Source organism: Triticum dicoccoides, chromosome 1A (genome assembly GCF_002162155.2).
Source record: "Triticum dicoccoides isolate Atlit2015 ecotype Zavitan chromosome 1A, WEW_v2.0, whole genome shotgun sequence".
Classification (NCBI taxonomy): domain Eukaryota; kingdom Viridiplantae; phylum Streptophyta; class Magnoliopsida; order Poales; family Poaceae; genus Triticum; species Triticum dicoccoides.
The window spans coordinates 178,356,512-178,364,663 of NC_041380.1; positions in this window are offsets into that span (position 1 = coordinate 178,356,512).

The following is an 8,152-nucleotide window of genomic DNA, read 5'->3' on the forward strand; positions in this document are numbered from 1 at the left end:
CAAGTGGTATCAGATTTCCAGGTTGCTCGATGAGATTTTACAGTTTTTCGTAGTTTAGATCGAGTCTGTTCTTCATACCTATAGTCCACGAAAAAGCCACAAAAAAATTAGGGTTAGTTCATCATATCCGAACCAATCTGAGCCTTTGCATAATCTTTTTAGGGTTTTGCTTTGTTGAATTTGCGGTTGCATCGTCGTGTCTAGTTGCTGGTCTTAGAGTCTAGTCTTTTAGAGTTTCGAGTTCTGGTCATAAGTTGTCACGCCGCCGCCGCACCATCATCATCACCCCTGCCATCTACCACCACCGCTTATCCGCCACCGCTTCGAATCCGTATCCATATACCACCACAGCTGTCATATACCACCACCGCTGCCATCTACCACCATATATCCACCACCAATCCGAGTTCTTGTCATATTAGGTTTGTTTTCGAGATCCATCTAGATTCCGATTCGTGTTTCCTTGCCGGAGTAGGTTTCAGAAAAAAAAGTCTGGAAACCACGCTCCGTTTAGGCCCAAAATTTTTCGAAAACGCATTTTCGAAAAAATTTCTGGCTATCCTATTTTTAGGTGTTTCTGAGTGTTTTGAGACAGGTGCCATTATAGGAAGTTTTTTTTGACCCGTTTCCAGTTTTTGGGTCCGGGCAGTCAAAAAAAATTGGTCGAAAAAATTTCGTGCCCATCCTGTCAGTTTGAGCTAGGAAGAGTTTTGAGACACTCGCCATTATAGTGATTTTTCGCAAAAAAAAAGCAGCGCAAAAAAAAAGAGCGCAAAAAAAAGAGCGAATTTTTTTCCAGAGTGTGCTTTTCCCTTGTTTACGTGCCGCGCCGTGATTTTGTTAGTGTTCTAGGCTCGCGTCTCTAGCACAGTCTAGCCTAGGACCAGCACAGTACCGTCGTTGAGCGTTTATTCAACTTTGCATCTCTGAATTGATTATTGCTGACCCTTTTTGCTACCATATTATAAGCCTTCCCAGCTCCACGTACATCTACGTCGTGCGTTTGACTCTCCCTAGTAATCGCTCTATCCAAGCTTTGAGAGTTTTTGACTACAACGGTTGCCGATCACCGCCTGCTGCTGGGTAAGAACTGGTAAGAATTTGAGATTTGCTTGACGGATTTGTGACACCCACCACCACCTCTTGTTAGTAGTCTGTAGGATCATATTCTTGTGTGTTTCTGTTGCTGCTAACCATGCCAGGATCACAAGCCGGCGAGACTGACTGGGAGAACATGACGAATAAGGATTTGCATGATAAATTTCAGCAAATGATGAGTGGACAGGTGCAAGACGTGCTAAACAGATTTGAAGAGGCCATGGAGAAGATAGATGGCATGGAGAAGACGTTCGAAACAAAGCTCGATAACAAGTTTAATGAATTGCTCGCGCGTCTTCCACCACCACCACCCGCTGCACCTAACGCACCTCTCCAACAACAACAACGACGACTACCTCCACGTCGCGAAATAGACCTCCGCCGAGCGAGCCATGTTCCTCTTGCGTTTGGCCAAACTGTTGGTGCTGCTGTTGATACTTCTGTGGCTCCTGCTGCTGATGCGGAGGAGGATGATTATGTGGGAGATTACGAGGATGAGGTTGCTCAAAATCAGAACTACGTGCAACCACCAGCACCACCACCAGCAGGTCGACCTCAGGTATATATTCGTAATGGTAGGCCTGCACCACCACCTCAGGTACGAGATGATGTCCATATTCCTAAACTGAAATTGAATATTCCACCATTTGAGGGTAGATATGTTCCTGATATATATCTTACTTGGGAGTTAGAAATTGAACAATGTTTTACATGTTTACAATCTCCCGAGGAGAGACGGGTTGCTGCTGCTGTTTGTGCTTTCACTAGTTTTGCATGTGTCTGGTGGTCTGAACATTGTAGATTATATCCTATTCCAACTACTTGGGCTGCTTTGAAAACTACTATGCGTACGCGTTGGGTTCCACCATATTATCAACGTGAATTGCTTCAAAAATTGCAGCGTTTAAGACAAGGAAAAAATTCTATAGAAGAATATTATCAGGAATTACAAACTGGCATGATTCGATGTGGTATTGTTGAGGAGAATGAAGCTATGCTTGCACGTTTTCTGGGTGGATTAAATAGAGAGATTCAGACCATTCTAGACTATAAGGAGTATACTAATATCACTCGTTTATTCCATCTTGCTTGTAAAGCTGAACGTGAAGTGCAGGATCGACAAGCATTGGCGCGAACTAACTTTTCTGCAGGCCGACCTTCATCATGGACACCGCGTGCATCTTCTACTTCAACTGCACCAGCACCTCAATCAGGTGCCTCCTACAGCCGTGATACAAGAAAACAGGAACAACCACCATTATCTGCCAAGAGCGCACCTGCCGGGCCTGCACAGAGTTCTTCTTCTTCCAGGGCATCAACAGGGCACACAAGTGATATTATTTGTCGTCGTTGTAAGGAAGGAGGTCATTATGCGAGAGAATGCAAATCTCCGCGTGTGATGATTGCTACCGAGGGTGGTGGATATGAGTCCGCTAGTGACTATGATGAGGAGACATTGGCTCTTATTACACGTGAAGAACATGGTGGAGATGATTCTGATCATGAGACGCAATACATGGCTCCTGAAGACGCTGACAGGTATGAATGTTTAGTTGCTCAACGTGTTTTGAGTGTGCAGGTCACACAAGCTGAGCAAAATCAGAGGCACAATTTGTTCCATACCAAGGGAGTTGTGAAGGAACGTTCTGTGCGCGTCATAATAGACGGAGGGAGCTGCAACAACTTGGCTAGCATGGAGATGGTGGAGAAGCTTTCTCTCACCACAAGACCACATCCACATCCTTACTACATCCAATGGTTCAACAACAGTGGCAAGGTTAAGGTAACACGTACTGTTCGTGTGCATTTTAGTATCTCTACATATGCTGATTATGTTGATTGTGATGTGGTACCTATGCAAGCATGTTCCTTATTACTTGGTAGACCATGGCAATTTGATAAAAATTCTGTACACCATGGTAGAAACAATCACTATACTCTTGTTCATAAGGATAAAAATATTACTTTGTTTCCTATGACTCCTGATTCCATTTTGAAAGATGATATTAATAGAGCTAATAAAGCAAAACAGGAGAAGAATAAGAGTGAAAATCAGATTGTGGCAAAAGAATTTGAGCAACAAATGAAGCCTAATAATAAACCATCTAGTGTTGCTTCTGAAATTAAATTGAAAAGTGCATGTTTATTTGCCACCAAATCTGATATTGATGAGCTAGATTTCAGCAAATCTGTTTGCTATGCTTTTGTGTGCAAAGAGCCATTATTTTCATTCGAGGACGTGCCTTCCTCCTTGCCTCCTGCTGTCACTAACATTTTGCAGGAGTTCGCTGACGTTTTTCCACAAGACGTGCCACCGGGATTACCACCTATTCGAGGGATTGAGCATCAGATTGACTTAATTCCCGGTGCTTCACTGCCAAACCGTGCACCATACCGTACCAATCGAGAGGAGACGAAGGAGATTATGCGTCAAGTACAAGAGCTTCTCGACAAAGGTTATATATGCGAATCCCTTAGTCCTTGTGCTGTTCCTATTATTCTAGTGCCGAAAAAGGATGGTACATCACGTATGTGTGTTGATTGTAGAGGCATTAATAATATTACTATTCGTTATCGTCATCCTATTCCTAGGCTAGATGATATGCTTGATGAATTGAGTGGCTCTACAATATTCTCCAAAGTTGATTTGCGTAGTGGCTACCATCAAATTCGTATGAAATTGGGAGATGAATGGAAAACAACATTTAAAACTAAGTTTGGATTATATGAGTGGTTAGTCATGCCTTTTGGGTTAACTAATGCACCTAGTACTTTCATGAGATTAATGAACGAAGTTTTACGTGCTTTCATTGGACGATTTGTGGTAGTTTACTTTGATGACATATTGATTTATAGCAGATCTTTGGAAGAACATTTGAAACATTTACGTGCTGTTTTTATTGCTCTACGTGATGCATGTTTGTTTGGTAACCTTGGGAAGTGCACCTTTTGCACCGACCGAGTATCTTTTCTTGGCTATGTTGTTACTCCACAGGGAATTGAAGTTGACAAAGCCAAGATTGAAGCTATTGAGAGTTGGCCGCAGCCCAAAACGGTCACACAAGTGAGGAGTTTTCTTGGCCTCGCTGGATTCTATAGGCGTTTTGTGAGAGATTTCAGCACCATTGCTGCACCTCTCAACGAGCTTACAAAGAAGGATGTGCCTTTTGTTTGGGGTACCGCACAGGAAGAAGCCTTCACGGTATTGAAAGATAAGTTGACACATGCTCCTTTACTCCAACTTCCTGATTTTAATAAGACTTTTGAGCTTGAATGTGATGCTAGTGGAATTGGATTAGGAGGTGTGTTATTACAAGATGGCAAACCTGTTGCATACTTTTCTGAAAAATTGAGTGGGCCTAGTCTGAATTATTCTACTTATGATAAAGAATTATATGCTCTTGTTCGGACTTTAGAAACATGGCAACATTATTTATGGCCCAAAGAATTTTTTATACATTCTAATCATGAATCTTTGAAACATATTAAAAGTCAAGCTAAACTGAATCGTAGACATGCTAAATGGGTTGAAGTCATTGAGACTTTCCCTTATGTCATTAAACACAAGAAGGGAAAAGAAAATGTTATTGCTGATGCATTGTCTCGTCGCTATACTATGCTTTCACAACTTGACTTCAAAATATTTGGTTTGGAGACCATCAAAGATCAATATGTGCATGATGCTGATTTTAAAGATGTAATGCAGAATTGTAAAGAAGGAAGAATGTGGAACAAGTTTGTTGTTAATGATGGATTTGTGTTTCGTGCTAACAAGCTATGCATTCCAGCTAGCTCCGTTCGTCTTTTGTTGTTGCAGGAGGCGCATGGAGGAGGATTAATGGGACACTTTGGCGTGAAGAAGACGGAGGACGTACTTGCTACACATTTCTTTTGGCCAAAGATGAGACGGGATGTTGAGCGTTTTATTGCTCGCTGCACTACATGTCAAAAAGCTAAGTCATGACTCAATCCTCATGGTTTACATATGCCTTTGCCTGTACCTAGTGTTCCTTGGGAGGATATATCTATGGACTTTGTTTTAGGTTTACCTCGAACAAAGAAGGGGAGGGATAGCATATTTGTTGTCGTGGATAGATTCTCGAAAATGGCACACTTTATACCATGTCATAAAAGCGATGATGCTGTTAATGTTGCTGATTTGTTCTTTCGTGAAATTATTCGCTTGCATGGTGTGCCAAATACTATTGTTTAAGATCGTGATACTAAATTTCTTAGCCACTTTTGGAGATGTTTATGGGCTAAGTTGGGGACTAAACTGCTTTTTATTACTACTTGTCACCCCCAAACTGATGGACAAACTGAAGTAGTCAATAGAACGTTGTCTACTATGCTTAGGGCCGTTTTGAAGAATAATAAGAAAATGTGGGAGGAATGCTTGCCTCATATTGAATTTGCTTATAATCATTCATTGCATTCTACTACTAAGATGTGCCCTTTTGAAGTTGTGTATGGTTTCCTACCTCGTGCACCTATTGATTTGTTGCCTCTTCCATCTTCGGAGAAGGTTAATTTTGATGCTAAACAACGTGCTGAATTGATTTTAAAAATGCATGAGTTAACTAAGGAAAACATTGAGCGTATGAATTCTAAATATAAACTTGCTGGAGATAAGGGTAGAAAACATGTTGTGTTTGCACCTGGAGATCTTGTTTGGTTACATTTGTGTAAGGATAGATTTCCTGATTTGCGCAAATCAAAGTTAATGCCACGTGCTGATGGTCCCTTTAAGGTGTTAGAGAAAATAAATGATAATGCATATAAACTTGAGCTGCCTGTAGATTTTGGGGTTAGTCCCACTTTTAACATTGCAGATTTGAAGCCTTATTTGGGTGAGGAAGATGAACTTCCGTCGAGGACGACTTCATTTCAAGAAGGGGAGGATGATGAGGACATCAATACAATTGTTACACCCACAGCCCCTGCTGCTATACATACTGGACCAATTACTAGAGCTCGTGCACGCCAACTAAATTACCAGGTACTTTCGTTTCTTGGTAATGATTCTAATGTTCATGAGAATATGATGCTGCCTAAATTGGATACATTTGTTTTGCTTACAAATGAAGGGCCTAGCTTGGAGAAGGATGAACATTGGAGCAAGAACAAGCATGGAGATGATGGCATGCGCAAGGGAAACAAGAACGGAGTTACAAGTGATGATTTCAAGACTTTGAAGCCACCATAATGGGTGCATGAAGCCTTGGACGAAATATACAAGATGCCACTTCATAAATTTTGTCCCGAGGCTATTTTAGGTGCTGCGTCACCTTATTATTGGGCCAGGCCCATGTAATTTCGAAATACATAAGTATAGGCTATTTTTAGAGTCCGTATGTGTGGGGAAACAAGAGATAGGGTTGATTTCGGACCCCTCCACCAAGGGCCACGAAATTCCCCCCCTCTTCCTCCATATATACAGCCCTTAGGGCATCGTTTAGACTTTGGGTTTTGTTTAGATTAAAAGTTCGCCATAGCTGCAACTTCGCGTACTTCGTTTGTGTTCAACGACCAGACAAAGGCGTCACAGAACCCCACCTTGATCAATAAAGCTTTCATCTTATATTCGCAATATCCAGATTGCAATCTCAGTTTCTTGCTTGTTCTTCGTTTGCTCGCAGGAAACAGACCCTCGTGGTCAGGTTGATCGTGCTCCGGCGTGGTCAATAACCTCTCGGAGTTGGTTTAGCGATTGCTAAGGCGCGACGTCCTCGCACGTTCGTAGTCGGATCGTCAAAGTCGACTTCCACCAAAGCGATATCCATCATCTCATCGAAAGACGGGACACCTTTGCCTCTATCAGGTTATATCGCGAATCCCTTAGTCCTTGTGCTGTTCCTATTATTCTAGTGCCGAAAAAGGATGGTACATCATGTATGTGTGTTGATTGTAGAGGCATTAATAATATTACTATTCGTTATCGTTATCCTATTCCTAGGCTAGATGATATGCTTGATGAATTGAGTGGCTCTACAATATTCTCCAAAGTTGATTTGCGTAGTGGATACCATCAAATTCGTATGAAATTGGGAGATGAATGGAAAACAGCATTCAAAACTAAGTTTGGATTATATGAGTGGTTAGTCATGCCTTTTGGGTTAACTAATGCACCTAGTACTTTCATGAGATTAATGAACGAAGTTTTACGTGCTTTCATTGGACGATTTGTGGTAGTTTACTTTGATGACATATTGATTTATAGCAGATCTTTGGAAGAACATTTGGAACATTTACGTGCTATTTTTATTGCTCTACGTGATGCACGTTTGTTTGGTAACCTTGGGAAGTGCACCTTTTGCACCGACCGAGTATCTTTTCTTGGCTATGTTGTTACTCCACAGGGAATTGAAGTTGATAAAGCCAAGATTGAAGCTATTGAGAGTTGGCCGCAGCCCAAAACGGTCACACAAGTGAGGAGTTTTCTTGGCCTCGCTGGATTCTATAGGCGTTTTGTGAGAGATTTCAGCACCATTGTTGCACCTCTCAATGAGCTTACAAAGAAAGATGTGCCTTTTCTTTGGGGTACCGCACAGGAAGAAGCCTTCAAGGTATTGAAAGATAAGTTGACACATGCTCCTTTCCTCCAACTTCCTGATTTTAATAAGACTTTTGAGCTTGAATGTGATGCTAGTGGAATTGGATTAGGAGGTGTGTTATTACAAGATGGCAAACCTGTTGCATACTTTTCTGAAAAATTGAGTGGGCCTAGTCTGAATTATTCTACTTATGATAAAGAATTATATGCTCTTGTTCGGACTTTAGAAACATGGCAACATTATTTATGGCCCAAAGAATTTGTTATACATTCTGATCATGAATATTTGAAACATATTAAAAGTCAAGCTAAACTGAATCGTAGACATGCTAAATGGGTTGAATTCATTGAGACTTTCCCTTATGTCATTAAACACAAGAAGGGAAAAGAAAATGTTATTGCTGATGCATTGTCTCGTCGCTATACTATGCTTTCACAACTTGACTTCAAAATATTTGGTTTGGAGACCATCAAAGATCAATATGTGCATGATGCTGATTT